Below are 21,164 nucleotides of genomic sequence, written 5' to 3' on the forward strand. Positions count from 1 at the left end.
GCCCAGGATGTGTAGAACGGTGCAGGTTTAGAATGCCTGCTGCATCCTCACAAATGTTGTACAAGCAGTACAGGGTGTCCGCAAGTAGAAAATACCCCACTCCATTGCTGAAGACAATTCTCTGAGGTGGGAATAAAGATTACTTTTCCACCTTTTCTAGTTTATGCCACATCTAAGGAATGTAACCATGAAAAGCATTAGCTTTGCAGAAAAAAACAAGGCTTCACTCCAAAGGGCCACAAGGAGTCAGTCAACCAGGTGAGGAATATACATGGAACTAATTTTTCCTTTGAGGCTTTGGCCACCATGGTCAACAGCTTGGATAGCACTACTAAACAGCAGCTCTCTGTACTAAAAGTGGTGCCCACTCAGAGCAAGTTGAAGGAACCTTCAGCACAGACCCCAAAAACTTATTTTCTGGAAACCACCCATTGTCCTGTAACAGAATCCAGGCACCCATCTGGGGGAGCATGGGCATGACCCCCCCCCCCCCCCACACACACACACACACTACAAAGTCACCATCTAGAAAATGATTTGCTCAATAAGGTCAAAAACAGGATGAGAAGCCTTCCTTCCCCTTTGGAACTAAAAACGATGATACAAAATCCTTGAGTGTTTTTCTAAGTCTAATCCAGTATACAAAGGACTCAGAAAACAAGCCAAAGTAAATGTTATTAACAGAACTCAACATAACAAGTACTTTTATGCACCTGGGGTTTCTTTAGGTGCAAAGAGGAAAGCCAACAAAACATAACATTTTTATATAAAATAGTCAGATGCTCAAACAATAAGATTAATAAATACAACAAAAACTAATTAACTAATTAAACAGTAAATAATCTAAAATCAAGGGCATAACCTTCTTAACTTTAAATCTGAATTTAAGTTGCAGGTATCATTTAAATCTGTTGTCACAACTGCATTCAGCTCAGTAATCCAATTATATTCAACAGCTTCTATGCAGGTTATTACATTATCCCCAACTCACATTTCCACTCATCTGCAGTATTAAAAATCTCAACTGACGCTGTTCACCCACGTCTACTACATGTCTAACTTAAGTATTCCTGCTGTTCTTTGCATTAATATCATAAATATGTTCAGTAATTCTTTCCTTGAACTGATGAATAGCTTTACCAACATAAAATTAATCAGAGTCCATGCAGGAAGTTAAGTAAATCACATGCAACACAGTGCAGTCAAGCAGAGAAATCAAAATAGTGTGTTACACTAGTTACTGGATGTTCATAAAATGTAGCTTCATTCATATAATTACAAATGTTGCAAGCTCTACATGAATGGATACCCTAAATATTGACTTTACCTACAGGTTTCCAGCTGTAAAGTTGTATTTTCAAATTTCTTTTATTTTTAAAAGTAAAAACTACGGTGACACTTAAAACAATATTACATACATTTCTGCTGACTATAAGAATGTCAAAGCTCTTTCTTAAAATATTGCAAACACCAGTGTCCACTGAATAAGCTAAAGATAACACAGTCTTCACCAACTGCATCTTATTAATGTCAAAGGTACTATCACCAAGTTATTTGTTGAGGAGAAGAAAAAAACTAGAAAACGGAGATCAAAAAATATATTTCCAAAGTAAAGGAGATTCTGGATACTGTAAAGCAGACAACGCACTGAAGGTGAAATCTTTAGAAAAAGAGAGGAGAAAATTTCATAAAAATGAATGGAATTTATGGGAACAATACATGCACAATAACGTTCAGGAGGAGGATGAGGAGGACTGAGATTTAAAGAAAGATGTGAACTGAGTAACTTATGTAATGTTGCAGTCAATGAAAACTGTTGAAAAGAAAACACACATGTACACCATATAACAGTGGAAACTATTATGCTTTATTTTCTTTTCAGTTAAACGTATGTAATCCCATGTTATAGACTAAAGTGTGGGTTACTACAGATGTTTAAAAAAATAAGTACTATTACCACAGAATGGAGCTCAAATCCAAAATCTCATTCTTAAAAGAACAGAGTTCACTCCTGTGATACCAGAGTTTAATAACATCATTAGTTATACTACCTAATGCAGTGGGTAAAAATTCAGCAGCCGTTTGAAGTGAAGTTCACATTAAATGATTGTTAACAATATTTCTGCTTACAAATAATTGGTGTATAGCATTCTGACAAATATTTTCTTACAGGATTTCTTAAAAAAAACTTTACTCTCAATACTCCCATTAGCATTACATACAATATTAAAATCTAAACAACTAAAAGAAATGTACCCAAGTGATCGGGATTCAATTAGTTTCCCTGGCACTGCAGGAACCAGCCAAGGAGGGAGAGGAGTGAAAGAGTACGTGCCCATTCACCTCTTCTTGGGGATGGGAGGGGGTTTTAGTGCATACTCAGAGGCACAGACTCCCACTTCATGTCAAACAGAGCACCTCACTGGCCCTCTTCAAAAGCCATCTGGACAACCGGATGGGTAACCGTTGATCATGGAAATAAGGGCAGAACTTGGCTAGGCTTGTAAGGGCCCTTGTACCATTAGCTTAGTAACATACTATGATCCTATGATCCACACAGACTCATGTGATCTCACCGGTGGAGATCAGAGGGAACACCACTCATACAGTTGGGGGAGAGGATTAGCTCTGCTTGGAAAGAACACTTCTTGTGGTGGCAAGGGGATGTCACCAACCCCTCCCCTCTTTCATTAGGTCTACTAGACCAGCCATAGCATCCCCTCTGCTCAACCTAACACATGTCCAGGGCTGGTGAAGAGATCAAGTAAGGTAGTGCAGCATCATACTGCTGCCAGGGGGAGCATCACAATTTCATGACCACACAGCAGCATTGAGAGCTCCACAATTACTGCTTCCATGAAGTTCATGCACAATTTCAAGTACGTGCAGCATCCCAACTAAGTGGCACACAGATTATGCAGCAAGGAGCCCGACAGGCTCATAACACTGTTTCAATGCAAAAAGCCTAGGCTGCCACTTTCCCCCCAGGATGGGTGAGCCAACACCATCTGCTCACCCCAGTCCTCTAACTACTGTCCCTCCAGCATCCATTCCACTAAAAGAACACGGATCATCTGAGGTGCAACTTCTTTACCCCCTCTGTACCACAGTGCTCATGTCTAAAAGCAGCATATTTTATACTAAAAGACTCAAATTTCACTGAACTTCTGATGTACTGATTGAACTGTGTGCTTTCACTGGGTTAGGACTGGGATTTACTTAAGCATGTATTTTGTTTGCATTGCATTTGTACCAGGATTTACATGCATAAATCTAAATCTGTTGTTGCTATTTTATTAAGTGACAGGCAGCCTTTACAATCTGAAGAGTAAGGACTACATTCTGGGCCTGCCAGAAGAGCTTATTGAGGACGCTGTCAATGAGTGGAGCCCCTTCTTAGGAATGACCTATAAATTCTAAGATGAGATTATCCACTATAATGTCTAGTCCCTAATGGCCACTAGTGAAGGCTCTGCGCAGCAAACTCAAAAGAACTCACCTTCTCCATTGCAGTTTTTACAGCAGTCAGGACTATGACTGCTGAACTGATCAGAATATTCCTGTTGGGTGACATGGCTGGCAGTGGATTGGAGAGAGGAGGCAAGATGGTCTGACATTTAAGATCTTCCTCAGTCTGTGAGAAGGCTCTGTCTATTGACGGCTTAGTAGGCCTATTATAAAAAAAGATGGAGGGGGGGCTGAACAGGGGCTCATAAATAATCTGCCCAGTAGAGAAGAGAGAATTTTCTTCAATGCTTTTATTTGCTATCACATGCCTGTGCCTGCCACCCTAACCACAGGTCATTACAGACAAAACTACAGCAGGCTATGTGGAAGCCTATTCTGGATGCTGAAAGTGTTTTAACAAATTCCTTCCTCAGCACAGACTCAAAGAGGGACATTAGTTTATGCCTGATCCTTTCTGGAGAACTGGAATATAACAGGTGAGACAAACAGTTGAGGGGCTCTGAGCTCAGACATAGGAAAGTAGGTCATTCTCTTGTCCGTCAAGTCCTGGAATTCAGATTCTTTATTTGGCTGCAGGGTGGCAAAATGCTGCATTTTCTGGGTTTTACGCTTAATAGTTTATGCAAATTAGGTCACTGACATTTAGTCAAGGTCTCACTCCATTCATTATGGCATCTATTATGAGAGACAAAGTAGCAAAGTCTTAGCCTCAAATAAGCATCCCTGACTGGCTAATTTCTCCTTCCTTGGTAGTTAAGTGGTTTCCAGTGGAATGAATGATCAGTGCAAGACAGGTCAGAGAGTACTTGAAGAACCTAAACATTTCTCCAAAGCAGGAGGCTACCTGAAGTAGACTGGTGCTGTGGTGGGAAAAGCAGTGGAACGATAAGGACTCATTGTCCTTTTCCTTCATGTAGATAATGGATGCAAGGACCTCTGACTCATAACAGGAAGATGAGAAGCAGCAAGTTCTTAACTCCCGTCACCTCCAATGGGGGCAAGCTAGTGCAAAGATCCAGATGCAGTCAAGCACACAACAGTTGTGTACCAGGTGTCATGACAGGAAGCCAGCACTGTGTGGTGCATCAGCCAAATAAACGAGAGATCTGCACTGGAGACAGTGCTGGGAACAGGCTATGTTACTAAGGGTGCAATCCCACACATGTGAGGACAAGTCTCACCAGACTTAAAATGCTTTTCTTAAGTCAGAGACCTAAACTGAAAACTCTGGCAAAGTAAGACCCAGCAGACTCTACTCACTCTCTGGGTCATTGTGACTGCTGGACCCTGGACAAGACATGAAGGGTATAGTATTTGGCTAACTTATTTAATTTAAAATTTGTTTACCAGGGTAGAACATTGATCACAAATGGCCACTTTCAGTCTCAGAAAAGAAGCATGTATGGATGCAAATTAAAAGAGAATTACAAGAGAAGTGCAAATACTGCGGTAAAAAGAACCATCAAGAATAGGTTCCTGAGTTTCTTTTTTTTTCCTGGAAAAATACTAACAAAAGTCCAAATTTGAACAATTTTGAGTACTGGAAAATACGTTAAGTTATATACTTACCAAAATGTTAGACTAGTATCTATCCAGATGGTGAAACTGATGGACTGGTCATCAAAGGCAGACACGTTTCCATGGCGACAACAAACTCTTGCTAACTCAAGTTTCTCTCCTATCCCAGAATGCCTTATTCTCCACTGATTCTTCAGCCTGAGTGAATACAGACACGGTAATAGCCATCTTCTTTAGCGTAGCTAGGGTGGGGTGAGAATGGCGGGTCCCTATCAGTTCAGTGAATGGCATTTTCAGTGCACTTACATCGAACATGCCATTCAAACTTTTTTTTTTTTTTTTTACTGAGATCGCAGTACAGTGAGGATCGCGAAATTTGCCCTTTCCCCACTGTAGTGCAATCTCAGAGTTGGTATATATAATTAGCGAAGGGGGGTGCAGCCCCCCCACATGAGCGGAATTTGATGAACGGCACTTTCGATGAAATAGCATTCGATGAAGTGTCACTTTGATGACGTGACATAGACCCGAGAATGGCAAATGCCCTGGGCACAAAGTTTTTTGGGGAGGACGCCATCAGTCGATCTCGATCTTTCTTTAATAAAATACCAGCTTTTCAATGCCGGTAATGCACATGTGGTCAAAATTGAGTGCTGTAGCACTCTGTATGGTCTACATTGTAGCAAGCAGTTTCCTACAGTTTAAAATAAAAAAAAAAAAGTTTTTGTTTTAACTAAAACTGAACCAATGTAGTGCTCCATGCAGGTAGGATATAAACTGTAGGAATTGTTTGCTACATTTGTAGCAAGCAGATTGCTACACTTTGAAAAGGAGAATTTATTTTTTTAGCTAAAGCATAAGCGCTGAAGTGCTGAATACAGGCAGGGTATAAACTGTAGCAAACAGTTTGCTACATTTTAAAAGACAAATTAAGTTTAAGGAGGGTTGGTGGCAAGACACAAACAGGGCCTGATTTGCTGGGGTGGGGGTGGGGTGTCATGCATTTTGCTCTTCAATGCAAGAGCTAGGGGGTGAGGGGAAGGCATAGATCTAACTGCAATAAGCCAATCGCTTACAATCTATCAATCAGTTTATTACAGTGAAGTGCTTATGTGCTTTTTTTACTCTTCAATCTTGTGATTATACTACATGTGTTTTTGAGCATTATGGGTGGGAAGAAAGTTTGTAGCATAGTCAGGCCAGTTGGGCTCACATATGAGTGAGCTGGCATTGGTTCAATTGCCTAGTGATTGTATTTAGTATGCACAGTGGTGCTGGATCTGTTCTGAATGACAACTTGAAGCAATTCATTTATCTTCCTAAATCGTAAGTTTTTAATTTTGCATTCACAGTGCAAGCCGCAGGGGCAGGCAGTAGTTAACCTGGAAAATTCAAATCAAATCAGTACTTTGTCATCAACGTTGCTGTGTGTCAGTACAATGTTATTGTACTATTATCAGAACCTAAGCTCTCCATCATCAGGTATCGCCAAAACACTCTGCATTGTACTAGTTTGGCAATAAAAAAATTATTTTAAAATGCAGTCTACCACTATTTTTTTGTCTTTAGCTGCACTGATTCAAACAGCAAGAAGTTAGTTATTAGTCTAGTCCTTTAAATTTATGAGGTTACGCTATCTTGTTATTGGTAAATCACAATGTAGAGGACGCTGGAATTTACAGAAAGAAATCAGTAAAAGAACCATGGTGCTTTCAGCGAATAACTCTGGGAGGGGAAAAGTAACGAGAGGGATGAGGCTAAGCAAAAGTTTAGACTGCATGTTAAAGACTACCTTCCCTATCAGGGATTGACAGCAGGGTGTGGCAAAAAAAAAGTAGGGAGGGGGGATAGGGGAGTGTTAAGTGATAGCCTATCTCTAATAGAGTTTTTTTTTAGCTGATTTAATGTTTGCTAGTTTAACCGTGGTACTGAGATAAGGAGAATATAACAGACTTTAGGAAAAGATGATGGAGATTTACAAAGCAACAATGAAAACAAGATTGCAAGGCTCGCAATTATGCAAAATTCAGAATATTTAGGATTTTTGCAAGAAAGCATTTGCAGAGGTATGTTTCATCCCCAAAAAGACTTCACAGGATTTTTCCTTGGGTAAACAGCAAATAGGTGGAGTATGATGGAGAAGAGAGAGGTAATTTGGAGCATGTTTTGGGAATGTAATAAGCAGGCAAATTTAAAAAATCCCAACAGACTACTTTGACAGAAATGTGGAAACAAATGGTAGTGACTAGGGAAATTATTATTTTCAGCTAGTATACAGGATCTGAATGGCCTACACATAGTAAAACCTTACAAAATGTATGTCATTGGCTGCCAAAAAAAGAATGATCTAAGCCCTTAGTACAAGTCAATTTTACCATCCAAGTCTATTATGTCCCCCTCAGACTCAACTTTGGATTATAATTAAAAAAAAATGCCATTTAGTCCCTTATTTCTGTATGCATTTAAAATGTATTATCATCCAACTTAAGGCACCATTAACGCATAACTAAAATTCTGCAAAATTTGGAAAAGAATACAAAATAAACAGTATGAGTGTGTCCACAGAGTGCATCAGCTTTGAAGTCTGCTCATCTACTCCACAATTTTAGTTTTCAGTAGTTTTCTTCACACAGATGGGCCTGCACACAAGTTGCAACATAATTCACTCCACCAATGTTGCAACCACAGTACATACTGTTCTTGAACAACTTTCTAGTAACAGGATGTCAGAATTGACTGATACAGCAAATATTAAAAGCTGGTGCGGTTATTACATTTAAAAGTACATTTGCTTTTCAGCATTTGCTCTGCTGCTCTGATTAAGGATGCTATCTCCTGTAAATTCCTACACATCCTGTAAGTAATTTAAGGAAACCGCAGAATTTTTAACTCTGCTCTCTTTACTAAGCAAATACAAATAATCTGACATTAATTTCAAACTCATTATTAATGCTGCAATGATCTGTAAATTATTTACATACCTCTCAACTGTCCAGATTTTTGCAGACTATCCAGATTTTTGCTTCATATTTTTAGTCTGTTCATCATAAAACGTGTGGCTTTCTGGCAAATCATTAAACAATGACAGACATTTGAGTTTCAGACTTCATACTCTTCTTAAAATGGATGCTAAAGCAAAACCTGTTATCCAAGCAACTTTCTAAGTTTATAAGAGTAATATTTAAACATTGTCCCTATTTTTGGGCTTTTGTTCCCCCATTATCTTTGACTTTTCACACTAAGAGGTTGATAGGTATGTACATGGCTTAATCAAACTTTTTGTTAGTACATCTTTCTCTTTCTTTGTAAGGGAAGGTGGGTAAAGTGGAGAATGCTTTGCTCTACATAAACTTATTATTTTCTGTGTCACATTTTTCATGCAAATAGTTTTTTTTTCTCAAACTAAGTGGTGACAATGTCACACAATGCAATTACTAAGGTCTAAGGACATTTTGGCAGTGCAATTTAAATGCAATCGATAAATGACTAAACCACATGTTTTGCTTAATACCTAAACAGAGTTCAAGATGTAAGAACATTTTAACTTGCCTTTACCTCTTGGAGTTTTAAGGCTTTAAAGCTGCAACTGTGTAAAGTTCTGCTAAAGGACTGGAGAGGTGTGGTTGTGTATATGCATGTGTACATATGTATGTCTATAAAAACATGCATATGCTTCTTTAGCACTGCTCTTCTTAAAGAAGACAAATGCTGTCCCAAAGCTTGCTTACTTTATTTTATATATATTTTTAACTAAATGCTTATTGTTTACTACTGTGCTTTTTTGGCATACGTAAATAACGGCCAGTCAGAATTGAGGATCTCAACACTGCTTTACCACAACCAGATTCAGTATGCAAGTCAACACTAAAACAAGACACAACATAAAGCTGCTGCTGGATATTCAAATAATGCTCACTTTTACTTCAGCTAAAATATTTCTGTTTCTTCAGATTACACTTAAATTCAGTATAGAAATTGCAAATCAGGACAGTTAACCACATATGGATCATGACAACAGTTTGACCTTTTCTCTGTTTGATGGGAATTCTACAGGTGACCACAAATAACTTTAGCTGTTTTTGTAGTAGCCTCTACTGCAGAACCATATACAATGCTTAACTTACAACAGACACAGGAATCTGAAGCCTTTCCAAAAAGAAGCTTGAATTTATAGGGAAAGGCCATTAAGAAGAGCGTAAAAGAAGCAAAGTTAAGAAAAAAATCAGCTCTAAACAGTAAGGAACATCTTCAGGTTAGTTTGCTTGCTTTCAGAAAGTTGTAATTAAAACTTGATTATTTCTGGAAGAAACAAAAAATGCCAGTTACTTTAGCACCTAAAAAAACCTATCAAAGAAGGCCCAAGGCCAGCTGGAGTACAGGCAGAAAGATAAAAGATGCAAGCAAAGGCCTGGCCTGAGGAAAGAAGTGCAATGCCTCCATGGGCTGGGATGAGGGTAATGGCTACATGCATGCTTTTGTCAATGTTTCACACAGATGAACTTGTTACATTCAACGTTATTCAACCCCGTAACACACAGGCACTTAAAAATTAAGCTATACAAGATCTGGCCCTAAATAAAAGGATGTCACTTGACAGTACAGTTTGGTCTCTGCGAAGTTGCTTAGGCAAACCCAAACACTTATTAGATAAGGTATTATTCCTCAGACTGTCTTGTCAGTTGCACATTTATTATAAATAGTTCTGCTGGCAAAAAAACCACAGTCCTGAAAATATTGCAGGCAACTTGGGCTTAAGTAGTGGACCCATTAAATGTGGAGGCAGACAGAAGAAATGAACAACAAAAGATGGCATTCCACTCTCTGGGTGTATGCTGTAGAACTTTACAGCAAATGAATAGCTCTGGTGGAGACCAGATGTTAACTCCAAGCATACAACTCATCAAAAGCTAGCATACAGATGGCATGTGCAAGATGGTTATGAATAGTGGGCAAGTCAAAGAATACTGGCATAGCATCTCAGCCAGAGGACTGGTTAATAACTGGTAAAAATCCTTGCAGGATGCAGATGACGGCCGCATGGTTTAGGCAGTCAGCCTTATGACCACTGGCCTAACCACAGCACCTTGTATCAACTAAACCCCTCCTGCCTCAAAGAGGGATATAAAATAAAAGGAAGAATTTGTGAATGCACATCCGTTTTCCAAGGTTAATCTTGAAGATGGGGAGGGTACTACTTTGCTTAATATGCAGAGGTAGTTTGTTCCAGAGGTGGGGGATGCGCTGGGATAAGAAATGGTCAAACCAACATTTCCGGTTTATTCAACTCCAATTATTCTGGCACTACTTAATAAAATGCAGACTTCTCCTAGAAAGAAAGGATCCCCCTGCTGAAGTGATTGTGGGATGCTACACCATGGCAGGAACAGAAAGGGAAGAAAGGCAAGCCAAGAGGGGCAATCTATGTGTACTAGACGGTTAAGCCTGTGGGGTCAAAAATAAAAACATACTGGCTATAAAACAGGTGATGACTCATGTTACTGTACATCATGCAGTATACTTCTGAAATTAATGAGGCACAGGCCAAATTATTCCCCATCCCCAGTTTGATGCAAACAAAACAAAGCCTACAATTATAAAGAGTGTAAGAAAAAAGAAATAAAACAGCTACTTGCTAGCAAACCAGCTAGCAAAACAAATCTCAAAGATGTACATTACTGTTGAGTTTGTCATAGATGTGTAACCCTCATTCTGAAATGTTATTGCAACAAGTAGTTACACCACAACACATGCTCTCAATCAGTAAGGGAAATTAGGTCCACAGATAAAAACTCAAAGAGAGGCAGAAACAAGATAATTTCAACTCATTATATAACCTTGTTGTGTGGTTTGTCAGACTTCCCTAAAAAGGTGCACAATTTCTAAGATCTGATAAGGGTAGGAATTGAAGACAAAGTAATAGTAGCAGCACACAGTTTCATAGAAGGTAACTAGGCTAACGGCACTAGAGTCCTTACAAACCTAGCCATAGTTATCCTGAGTTGCTCCAGTTGTCTTTAGTTAGGTAAATGAAGTTCGCAAAGGTAGGGGTCTATGGCAGTTCATAGTGACTTCCTCTGTCCAGGTGGGACATGGGCACCACCTCATGAGTGAATTTGCGGTCACCCATCCATTGATTTACGTTGTATTTGAAGAGGGTCAGGAGATGCTCTGTTTCATGTGAACTGGAAGCTTGTTCCAGAGAAGTGGCAGTCTCTGGGAGATGTATGTATCTCTCTCTCTCTCTCCAGCATGACCTGTTCATGTCAGAAACTAGGTTAAGATCCCTTGAGCGAATGACCCTCGTGCAGTCTGATTTACGAATGTGTAGTATTTTCATCAGGGTCGGGTCAGAGACTCCTCTGTAAGCCGGGCACAGGTCACCCCTTAGCAACCTGTATCAGACAGAATACAGTGACAAGGCTTTCAGTCTTTCCGCATAAGACTTGTTTTGTGTACCCTGTAATTTCTTGGTGAGAAACCTCTGTCGTCTCTCCAATTACTGGTGTCTGGTGAGGTATGTGCAAGAGGGAGTATTGTACGGAATTACTGGCATGATGAGGGCCAAGTATAATAGAATTATAACATCTTTCTTTCTAGATGCGATGCCTTTACTTATAAGATGTGCCACACAGGAGTTCCTTATTACTGTGGATACATGATGGCTAAAATTCAGATTACTATCAACTTGATTACCCAGATCACGTACCACTAGGTCTAAACATGTGGGGGTGCTGTCTATAATGTAATTAGCAGGGACGTCAGCTTTCCCAAAGTGAATAATAATGCATTTTTTGCGGGTTCCTATTATTTTAGCGAATGCAATGAATTGCGAACATTGTTTAGTGGAACATCATTACGCGAAATGGCAAATTACCGGAAGCACGGAACAGCATTTTTTTTCCTAGGGGGAAAAAAATCACTGGGCCGTTTTCGGGACTTTGCCATTTCCTCCACTGTGATGCGATCTCGGAGTTGGTATATTTAAGTAGGGGGTGGGGGGTGAAGCCCCCCACTTTACTTTTATTTTTTTTTATTTTTTTTTTTTTTGTAGGATCAGCGATTTTTTTTCTCCTGGAGAAAAAAAAAAATCCCTGATCCATGTGTTCAACACTTTGGGTTTTCAGGGATTGTGGGTCGATTATATAGCGTTCAGAATTCATTGTGTTCGCTTATATAATATAGACCCTTTTTTTGCATTTAGCTTTAATCTGTGGCTTTGGCAACAATCATTTGCCTGCATTAACCCGTCTGCAGTATGTTTACATCACTGGGGGACTGCAATGATTGCTCCTAATTTGCAGTCATCAGTCATAGGCCATCCAAGTTTGCCTGGACTTCTAAGAAATAAATTCCAAACAGTAAGGGGCCCAGCAAAGAACTCTGTGGTACACCACTGGTGATTGGTCTTTTGCTAAATGTAAAGTCACCCACTTTGACAGTATGTGTCCTGTTGGTGAGCCACTTGGCTACTCATCTGGCAATGTATGGGTTAATTTCCAAATGGGAGAGTTTTTCTGTAACACCTGAGTGGGGGATTGTGTCAGATGCCTTGGCTAGGTCAAGATAGGCAGTATGCACTGTGTTTCACTTGTCCAGGACTTTGGTGACTTTATTAAAGAAACCATGTTTAACAGGCATGATCTACCTTTAATGAATATGAACTGGGTTGGGTCCAGAATTTGGAGAGTACCTATGTCCTCATTAATAAGGTCCATAATGAATCTTTCCATGGCCTTGCAGATGAGGCTAGTCAAGCTTAAGGGCGCATAATGCTTTCCCATGTTAGTGAGTACTATGTCCAGGACATTTCAGTCTCTTGTGGATGTGCTGACTAGCTGTTCTAGACCATTTGCATTGACAAAGTCCAAGAACCTCTGAGCCAGCATATGTGTGGTCGTTTATGTTTTCCAGTTGATGGTAAGATAATTAAAATCACCCATAAGTAAGGTGTTGGGCTGTATGGCAAGTGACTCCAGTAAATCCAGGTATGTGATATGCTTTTCCTGTTTCATGGTGGGGCACCTATAGCTAGCTAAGATGTGGTAGGGGGTTTTGCCTATAGTTAATTGGGAATGGAGTAGATCAAGAAAGTCATACTGTTTGACCAGTATAGAGATGTACTTACCCTTAATGAAGAAGGATTCACCTTCTCCTTTGGTTCTTTCATACTCCGTTTGTGGTCTGAATGTATGGAAGACATAGTAGCCCTGCATGGCCGGGGTGCTTTCTGCACCTTTGAACCATGTATTGGTGACTGCACAGATGTCAGCATCTTCCAAAGTAAGGTGTGCTTCCTGGGAGTGCAGTTTCTTATTTAGACTCCTAACATTAAGCAGCAGTACCTTGAGTTAATCTAGAGAGGATTCTGTTATGTTGGGTAGTTGGTTACTTTAACACTGCCTAAAATAGGCACAACAGGAGGTGGCTAATGCCTTTGCCAGTATCCGAAAACCTAGAGGTGACAGGTCTTCCCAGGCTGACAGATAGTGGATCCCCTTGGACTGACACCAGAAGCTAAGTCAATGGTTAAAGTCAATCAGTTATTGTTTGTATTGTAGCATCATCATTGGAGAAGGTAGAATGTTGCTTAAGGCTAGACTTATACCTACCTGTGACACAGTCTGAAAGCTCAACCATGTCTCTGTTCATACAGTCCACTGAGGTATGTCTCATGTCATTCAACCCAACATGGACTATGACGAAGTCATATCGGTATTTGTGGTTGAGTGACTTGATGGATCCTGGCACCTAACAGGCAGCTAACTGTAAACCGCTCCTTATCCAGCCTGATGAGGGGAACATCCATGTTTCTCACAATGGAGTCACCTATGACCAGTACATTAGGTTTTGTGGTGTTAAGGCATACAGGCTTATTTGTGGAGACACTGGTGTGTGCTGTTATGTACTGTGGTTGTTCTTTGCATTGTTATGTGTGTAAGTGCCTTCCATTTGGGAAGCCTCTGATCTTTTGATAATTTACTAGTGAGTACCTCTGGATATGTGGGTTTATGGTTGGTTCCTTATTTAGTGTGGGAATTGTGTGTGTGTGCTGATAAGTGTGTGCTGATAACCTGTTTGGCATTCAATTTGTCCTTGTAGGAGTGCCTTGCCTCAAATTTCATAGTGTAACTACATCTCTCACAAAGTATTTCTTTGTTTCAAAAGGAAGTGGCTGTCAGTATACATGAGAGAATTGCTACACTGCTTAGGGATGCCCATGCTGACCAGAGAGATGATGGAAAACTGCCCGTCCATGAAAGCAGGCTCTTACTGTATGCTTTACTAGGGAAGGAATGGGTTAATTTGACAGGACTGTGACTGTAGTGCTGAGACTACAACAGGGACCTATATGTTGTGTAAGCCAAGGATGACCAATAAGGCAGTGCTGCACAGTGCGCAACTGATTTGCTCCTAGAGCAGCAGAAAAGCTTGGAAGGGTTTCACTCACAGCTGTTTAGGCAGAAAATGAGCTCCTAGGCTTTTGCATCTATACAGAGCACTGCTAAAGAGCAACACTGCACAAATGCGAGGTTAATATGAGCAAAGAGAAACAAGTTTTAAGTTAACAATAGGAAAGTGTGAACATTTTTGTCAGTAACCCCTATACCACTCTATTTAAGGCAGCCATTATGCATCAAGACACAGTGTAACAGACTACAAGCTACATCACTTTGTAATTCACTCATGTTCAATCCCCTTCCTTTGTGAAGGAAAAATACTGGAAAGCCTTTATCCTATACACACAGCAAAGAGTGAAGAGCACTGAGTGGGTAAAGCCACTACAGAGCTTATCAGCTTTCGCTGAAAATATACCATCAGATTGTTTACAGCCAAATAAACCAATTCTGGAATGAGTTAAGGGATGGTTAGCTATGACATCCAACCCCTACGAAGGCTGGTTAGGATTCAGAAACCATAAAATCATACAGCTCTGATGTGCCATTCTCTTTCCCGTCACATCTCAAGCATTTGATATCTACCAGAGAAAATTTAAGTAAAGTCTGCTTGGGATATAAAAATACCTACACAAACACTTGCACTTGCAAGCAGAAATCCTAATCCTTCTAAACTTTGTTGTATACTTTGGAAATGTACAGATGTCCTACCGTTGGTCATTTGCAATGGCTCCAATCAATGCTTTCTAAAGTAAAATAAGAAGTTATGTACCTACCATAACGTTCCATGTTAGTTGTCTTCTCTCGCCTTCTTTCTTGCTTGATGGGTGCTAAGCTCGAGAGTCTCTTTTACCAGCTCGAGGCAGCCCCATATCCCATGATGCAAGGCGGTAAGTACCCAGATCTCGTTTGTTGACAAAGGGCAATAACACCAAGCATGAAATACTTCCCAAAGGAAGAAGAAACTTACAGATGGAAAAAGGACCAGGTCTGAATGGTCTTTAGCATAATAGTTTCTTATACAAGGTCTGTCCAGGCCAGGGGGAAGGCGGGAGAAGACAACTAATGTTAAGTTGTCAATCCATTCTTGCTTGATGGGACTAGCACCTCTATCCCGGGTCGCTCAATGGAACAAACTCTTGAGGACTGTAGAGCCAAAACTGGCTCTGTCCCTGGAGGCCAAGTCCAATTTGTAATGGGAAACAAAAGTGTGAGGAGTAGCCCAAGTGGCCGCTGCACAAATAGTGTCCAAAGGAAGTCTAGCTTGAAAAGCTGTAGAAGTAGCTAAACTCCTAGTTGAATGTGCTTTAGGTTTTGAGCACAACTGTTTTCCCTGAGCGTATAAATTTCAGTGATGACAAGAAAGCCATCTGGACAAAGTCACTTTAGAAACAGGAAGGCCTTTTATTATCCGCATAGGAAACAAAAAGTTGATCAGATTTTCTAAATTTTTGTTCTGTCCAAATAATATCTAAGTTGACGATGGACATCAAGATAATGTAGCTTTTGTTCAGCTCTGTCTGAATAGTTAGGAAAAATACCGGAGATCAATGGATTGATTCAAATTGTTCTACCTTAGGTAAAAAGGTTGGGTTAGTTCTCAAAGATACTCTGTCTTTGTGAAAACCAAATAGGGGGTCGAACCGAAGAGCATGAAGTTCAGACACCCTCCTGGCAGATGTAACAGCCACTAGAAATAACGTTTTCCAAGAAAGATATTTCAGGGAACAAGAAACAGCTGGCTTGAAGGGGGGAAGAATCAAGGATGTCAGCACTAAATTTAGATCCCACTGAGGAGGAGGATTCCTGATTGGAGGTTTTAGTAGGAAAATTCCTTTCAAGAAGGCCCTGCAGAGCCTATGGGACATAATATTATGATCTGCTATCCCTACATGAAAATTGGAAATAGCAGCCAATTGAACTCTGACTGTGGAAGAAGAGGAGCCTGCATGAAAAATCTCTGCTAAGAAGTCCAGAACTGCCTGAACAGGGGCAGTAAAGGATCAATATTTTGGGCCTTAGCCCAATAAGAGAAACTTCCATTTGCTTGTGTAAATCCTCCTGGTAGAGGATTTTAGTGAAGCTACTATGATGTCTCTAACTGGGTTAGAGATCAAAGGAAGCCTGGCTAAGGAAGGAAGTGGAGCAACCATGCTGTGAGGTTGAGAGAAGGGATTGACCGGTGCAGCTGACCAACCAGAAGATCTGGCACTGGGTCCAGATGCCACGGCTGCACCAAAAGGTGATGATGGAGGAACCAAACTTGTCGAGGCCAGTAAGGGGCAATGAGAATCAATTTGGCTCTCAAAGCGGTAGCTTTCTGGATCACCTGAGGGATCAGAGGAAATGGAGGGAAGGCATAAAGAAGTCCCTGGGGCCAATCCTGGGTCAGAGCGTCTCTGGGGATGGCCTGATAGAGGGAAGAGGCTGAAGAAGTCTGGACATTTGCTGTTTTGGGGAGTAGCAAAAGATCGCAACATGGACGACCCCATTCCAGAAAAATCTCTTCCGCTATAGATTGCTTGAGAGACCACTCGTGAGGCATGAGGATAGCTCTGCTCAATCTGTCCGCTATAATGTTGGTTTTCCCAGGGATATGCGTTGCTACCAGAAACCGATGAGAGGAGATCGCCCATTGCCAAAGTCTACACAAGGGGTAGGACTTGGTTCCGCCCTGTTTGTTGATATACCAAACTACAGACATGTTGTCTGTGTGGACTGCAATTGTCCCTACGGGAAGAAAGTCGTTGAGGGCTTGCAACGTTAAAAGCACTGCTCTCATCTCCAGGACATTTATGTGCAGATGGTACGAACGGTTGCCACGCCCCATGAACCATCCTGCCCTGATAATGACCCCCACCCGATCAGGGAGGCATCCGTGGTGACAGTGGCTATCGGGACGGAGGTACAAAGCACCTGCCTTGGTGAACCTGAGGCGATGTGATCCACCAAGCAAGATGCTCTTTGCATGTCTGTGTCACCAGAATCTGGTGACGCATTGGAAGTTGCTGGTATGACCACTGTGTGAACAGCATCCACTGAAGAAGGCGCATGTAGAATCGAGCGCATGGAAGAAGAGTAATGGCCGCAGCCATGAGACCTAATACCTTTAGAACCATTCTGGCCTGTATTTTCTTGCTGGCCAGAATGATCCTGACATGAGTCTGAATGTCTGAAACTCTTTGTTCTGTAAGGGTAGCTGACATCCGAACAGTGTTTAAGTTTGCCTATGAAGGTAATAGACTGGCAGGGCGATAAGGATGACTTTTCAAGTTGATTGAGATGCCCAAATGAGAACAAAGGTCTATTGTGTAATCCCTGGCTTGTATAAGCTGATGCCTGGTGGTGGCTGACAGGAGCCAGTCGCGAGAGACGGAAACACTGAAATCCTTGACGTCTCAGGTGAGCCGTGACCACTGCCATGCATTTGGTGAACACTCTGGGGCTGTAGTGAGACCAAAGGGCAGGGCTCTGAACTGGAAATGACTGGACCCCAGCGCGGAGAAATCTCCTGGAGCGTCTGTGAATTTTGATGTGATAGATCCTGAAGATCTATTGAGCACATCCAGTTGTCCTTCTGTAAGAAGGGCAGAATTGACTGAAGAGTGACCATTCGAATCTTGTCTTCCTGACAGACTTGTTGAGTCTGCTGAGATCCAATATTGGTCTCCAGTCTCCGGGACCAAAAAGAACCTTGAGTAGATTCCGGCTCTGCATGGTCTATTGTAACTGGCTGAATGGCTCTTTTGCAGTAGTTTTGCGATTTCTAACTCTGCAATGTCCCTTAGACCGGTGGTACATCTGGAAGGGAATTTGAGGAAAGGACTTTCCTCGAGAGGAATTATGTAACCCTTGGGGATGATCGAGTGTACCCATGTGTCTGGAGTGAGGGAATGGCAGGCTTCTGGGTACAGTGATAATCTTCCCGACTGCCTCCAAGGAGGGACAGGCAACACCTCAGGGATGCTGAAAGGGCTTGTCAGAGAGAGGCTCCCTGTTTCCCTGGTTCTTGGACCCCTCTGCCTCTAGAGCGTCTGTTATTGTTACCCCTCTGCCTCTAGGGGGGCGTACCCACGGACTGGGGCGTGACTCCTTGGGATTTACGATTATCTTCCCACCCTTCTGTCCTTTGGGATAAGGCCTAGAAGGGGTGGAAAAGCGGACTCCAACAGCAGAAAGAGTCTTGCCGTCCTGCTCGCACCTGGTCAAGGTTTCCTTCACCTGGGGGCCAAACAAAGCTGACCCATCAAAGGGAGAATTTGTGAAGGACGCCTTAAAGGGATCCGCCAAAATCACATAGCCGCATCCAGGCTTGCGCCTAAGAGCCACACCTGTGCCTCCATCCGCAGCATAAGATATTAGCCGCATGGAGGAGTTTGCAATGGAATTGAGGGTTCCTAGCTGAGAAGCAATTTTTCTTGAGCACCTGCAGCTGTAGGATCCTGAACTACTTCTCCCAGCTCCTTCAGGATATCCCTTTGGAGTCTGGTGAAGTGACATAGGTAATTCAGCTAACGATAGCAAAGGTCGCTGAGGAAAACATCCGCTTACCGTACCTATCCATGGTCCTAGAGTCCTTATTAGGAGGATGGACGGCACGGAAGGATCTGCAAGTTCCTTGGTGGCCGCAGCCACCACCATGGCATCAGCGGGACACCCTTAGTAAGGAATTGTTTGTCGCCGGGCAGTAATAAATTTTGAAGGCCTCCTAGGGACTGGCTCTACAGAGTCAGGAGCTGCCGCAATCACCTGCATAAGGGGTTGAAAGGCGGAGATACCCAGGAGGTGGAGGGCCGAGATCCTCATCCTCAGAGGGATTGTTGGTGGGCCAGTTTCCCTCTGTTTCAGAAGTTCTAGGATGTCTGAGAAGGAGACATCCTCAGAGGGGATCTAGGGATCCCTCTGACTCATCAAAGTCAGTATCCGTGACAGATCCTAGGAGGATCTCCAAACATCAGGAGAAAATGGGGAAACCTGAGGCGGAGGATCTCTGGGTCCTGTAGCAAGAGAAGTGGCAGAGATGTCAACAGGTACTATAGAGGGAGGAGCTACGGAACAGACTGCTGACTGATACCAGTGGCCAGTACACTCTTCATCATGCTCCTCCCAGGCAGGTCGAGCTAGGAACCCAGGGACCACGAAAGGAAGTGAGGCAGATGTCGGAGCCGAGCTCACCGTTCGGACAAGGGTCCGATGCTACTCACCCCTCGGAGGAGACCATGAATCCCTCTAAGGAAGGTCTCAAGAGGAGATAAGAGTAGAGGCTGAAGGAACAGAAGGGGAAGACTCCAACCCAAGCTCTGGGGTAGAGTTGAAGGAGGAACTGTAACGGGTGTGGACCAACAGTCGCCTGTTGAGATGGACTGTGTAACATTTGGGCCAGTACCTGTGACTTGAGTAATCTACTGACCACTCTCAGGTCATGATCTGACAACCTGGATGACCTTGAAGATGATAGAAGAGGTGAAGCGGGCGAAAGTATCAGCTCCAAGGAAGGAGACCTCGACCTCTTCCTGGAATGAGCCATATAGATCCTGTCGGAGCCGACCATGCCTGTGCCACATGGGTGTCGGAAGGCTTAGATACAGAAGCCTGGGCCTTGGAAGGTTTTACTGATTTAGGTGGAGCCGACTCGGAGAGCCCTCTGGCTAAGAATCAGTTTATTCCGTCTCCTGCAGGACTCTCTGGCTGAAGGAGTGACAAATAGCACAGGAGTCCTGCAGGTGAAGAGGCCCAAACAAGTGTGACCGTCTGTCAGAGACATCTTCTGACAGCACGAGTCACACTTCTTAAAACCTGAGACCCTCTCCTTTGACATGGTGCTGAAAAACACACACACACACACACACCAGTCAAAATTAAGTTAAATAAAATACCAAAAGGTATTCTATAAACCAACACACACACCCTAACAGGGGGGGGGGATGGGATAGGGAAAAAATTGACTAACAAAAAATTAAAGAAGACAGGGAATTTCTGTCAGAAAAAGTACAATTTAAACTTAAAAACTATCAATAAAAGGTTTTTGACTAAAAAGGGGCTTAAATATCACAAAAGTGAACAACTTACCAGGAGCTGGTAAAAAGAAGACCTCCTAGAAAGCGCAAACGAGATCTGGGTACTTACGCCTTGCATCATGGGATATGGGGCAGCCTGGAGCTGGTAAAAGAGACTCTCGAGCATAGAACCCATCAAGCAAGAATGAAGGCGAGATTGACAACTTAACATCTTTCAGTTCACATAAAAAAGCCGTCTGAAAGAGGTATGGTAATAGCCTGTAATGACATGATATACACATGTGGTATTTGCACGTGGAATTCCACTTTCAAAAAGCTTTTAATGGGCATTAGCATGACAGTGATTTAAGAATGCATAAGCAGAAGCTGAAAATGGCTAAGCCTGGACCTTGATAATGAGATATGCAAGTCCTAGATCAAATAAAGTTCTCTAACATTAGACTTTAAGAACTGAGTTAAAAGGAGTTTTAGCTCAACTTGTAATGAAATTATAAAATATTTTTACTTCAAGAAGCAAGAAATGCCAGAAGAGTCAGGCATGCTGAGTCTGAGGTTCTACTTTATATATAGCACTGTTATAACACTGTCTCACCATAACTTTGACACACTTAACAGCGAGACGACAACATTGAAAGTTTAGAACAGTGAATTTCACCTCCAGGAAACTAACCACTTAGCCACCACTGACAAAAAAAAAAAAAAAAAAAAAAAAAAAAAACTAAAGAAATTAAACCCACCAAAGTGGGGGATTCTCCATCCACACCCC

The 21,164-nt window shown here is 41.9% G+C and overlaps 1 protein-coding gene across 1 annotated transcript in view; it reads right to left on the minus strand.

Annotated features, from left to right (window-relative positions):
• The window catches only part of DARS1 (aspartyl-tRNA synthetase 1), a gene marked incomplete in the record, with an annotated part of 1,501,614 nt that overhangs the window by 247,430 nt on the left and 1,233,020 nt on the right, over positions 1-21,164 (minus strand).

This window comes from Protopterus annectens, chromosome 6.part0 (assembly GCF_019279795.1).
Source record: "Protopterus annectens isolate FY-2018-M chromosome 6.part0, PAN1.0, whole genome shotgun sequence".
In the NCBI taxonomy this organism is placed as follows: Eukaryota; Metazoa; Chordata; order Ceratodontiformes; family Protopteridae; genus Protopterus; species Protopterus annectens.